This window comes from Propithecus coquereli, unplaced genomic scaffold (genome assembly GCF_000956105.1).
Source record: "Propithecus coquereli isolate 6110/MARCELLA unplaced genomic scaffold, Pcoq_1.0 Scaffold123, whole genome shotgun sequence".
Taxonomy (NCBI): domain Eukaryota; kingdom Metazoa; phylum Chordata; class Mammalia; order Primates; family Indriidae; genus Propithecus; species Propithecus coquereli.
This window is the reverse complement of record NW_012136414.1, coordinates 3,816,246-3,818,672: the sequence shown is the minus strand read 5'-3', so window position 1 is coordinate 3,818,672 and position 2,427 is coordinate 3,816,246. Positions and strand designations below refer to the sequence as shown.

Here is a 2,427-nt window from a genome sequence, read left to right as displayed (position 1 = left end):
TCAGTTTTTTAATGTAAATTGTTTTAGTTCTTAAATTTCATTTTGCTTATATAAAGAGACATACATTCAATAAAAATTTGAATATTTACTATATTTACTGTGAATCTAGGCAAAGATGGTCAAGGAATGATAGGCATGTCATTGTTTCTGGGAACTTTTTGTTAACAGAATAATTTTCATAGTGGAAAATTTAAGAAATTTAGGTTCTTTCTTAAACCTACCCTGTCACCTGTCTTTTTGTGATTTTCTTGATATTAACATCACTGGAACATTTATTCAATCTAGTTTCTTTTTTGGTCATATTTTGCTTAATGGTATACAAAAATAACTACAGACATATTTATTTTTTAACTCAGGCAACTTTGAAGATGTACAGAAAATAACTTAATAGACCGTTAGGTACTCTCAACTTATTTTTTTTTTACAGAAAAATGATGTATTAGTGTACAACTTAGTACTTTATTGCATTCATTTTAGTTGAAGATGCTTATTAGACAAAGCAGGCGAAATAGAAAGTTTAACCAATGAGTATGTTCTTAAGGTAGTTTCAGAAACACTCCAGAGGTGGGCATGGGATAATGGGCAGTCTGTAAGGGCAATAGTGAGATGATGTGAAGTACCTTTAGGATCTTGTGTTTGATGAAAAGCCACTGCAGTACTTTCACAGATGAGAGTAACACTTAAAATAACATGATTAGCACTGCTTTGTAGGGATGTTTAGAACAGGCTTGCTGAGGGTGGTATTGGCAGCTGGAAGTTTATTGAGGAAAAGGTTGCAATATTCTAGGGTTGGGGGCAGTTTAGTTTAAGACATTTGGGAAAGAAAACCATGCCAAGTATGATGATTTAATCAATGCATTGTCATGTTTGAGGCTCTTGTAGGGGTTGGAATGAAATGAAAAAATACATAGTCCATGCCATCTCCAAGTCTGAGAAGCCCTTTTCTTATAGATAGAACTTTGGAGTAGGAATATAGGGGAATTTAACTGTTGTTCAGAAGTTTATGTTCAGAAGTTTACTCATTTTCTCCTTTGGCAAAATTGTCTTACTACTTTCTTAGGGTCATTTTGGCCATCCCTGAGCCTCTCAAATAATTTAACTAATCTTTATTTGAAAAGAATCTGTTGAAATAATCGAAAAAGATAGAATTGCTCTTTAAAAAATCCTTTTCATTTGTTTTATAAAAATTTTTCTTTATAAAAATGCTTCCTCTTGTAGTTCTTCAGCTACATGGTCAAGAATAACTAGGATGCGCTAGCTTCCGCTCCTTTTCCACTTTCCTCCTCCACCGCCACCTTGGGCATTAATGGAGCATTATTGTTTTGTTAGCTTGCCTCTGCAATAATTCTCCTGGCTCTTCTTAAAAGCTTCAATGCCAAAGAACAATGTTGAGCATTCTTTCTTGCAATAGACGCTAATTGTGTTCTTAGTTGGGATCTTGCTGTCATAGCCACAATAACTGTGTCATTGTGTGGGGAGGCTGGGTCACAGCAGTTATTGTGCAGAGTGATGAATGCTGTTTACTTGTAATGTGTTGTCGCCTGCATCTGTGGGTGAGAACACGCAGTTACTGTAATTTGCCTGGCGAATGATCAAACTCTGGTGTAAAATAACATCATCTGTGAAGCAAGTTAGCAGTCACAAAGAACTATTGACCTTTTTTTAAATACAGAACTTTTAATGAGAAACTTTGAATAATAGAGATTGAAAATGTGAGAACAGCTACCTAGTGCTAGTGTGTATTGCATTTTGTACTTTATTTTGTAGTGAATTTTGGGGTCAAGTTTACCTTGTGTAGATGTGAAGGAACCGGGGGCACCTATCTGTGCTCTGGCTTAAATTGGGAAGAGCTGCTTAACCATGGTAAATTACAGCTTGGATAAGTGGCTACGTGTCTTGTGTCAACTGGGAACCAGGCTTCATGGCAGCATCCCTTCATGAAACATGTGGGTTCCGAAAGCGTTATCACTGTGGATGCGATTTCCTTGCCCGGGGTTGTTCCACCTACATAAAGAAAAAATATTTTTCATGTTAATTGTTGGAATGTGATGGTACTTAAGAATTCTTGCTTAAGTAAAAGGAAACATTTTGCTTTTTTAAGTAACCTTGATGGTATTTTGCAAGGATCTTAAGAATCCCAGTTTTGGAACTGATTATTTTCTTGACTATCCATATCCCACAGTTTCTTCCTCTCCATCCCACTGCCCAATTTTAGGCACTCTTTAGCTATTTGGCTGCTTATTAGCATTGCTCATTAAAAGTTATCTAGGGAATGCATTTTAAAGCAGTCCTTTTTATACTTGTTTTTTCAAGTTTTGTCAAATTCCAGCAATTATAAACTAAGTTATCACTTTAACTGAAATTTGACCTAATTTATATTTGTTGTATTTTCCCTTCTGTTTCATACATATCTAAATGATGGCTTTT

General features: G+C 35.2%; 1 protein-coding gene across 4 annotated transcripts in view; it reads left to right on the top strand.

Annotated features, from left to right (window-relative positions):
- Window positions 1-2,427, top strand: part of SLAIN1 (SLAIN motif family, member 1) — a 114,460-nt gene that overhangs the window by 69,604 nt on the left and 42,429 nt on the right. For 3 of the 4 annotated variants that reach the window (XM_012637771.1, XM_012637773.1, XM_012637774.1), the window contains exon 1: window positions 1,573-1,863. The exons of the other annotated variant lie outside the window; for it this stretch is intronic. The gene's annotated coding sequence lies outside the window, so the exon portion shown is untranslated. Of the gene's footprint in view, window positions 1-1,572; window positions 1,864-2,427 lie in introns of those variants that run through there. 4 annotated transcript variants of the gene reach the window in all.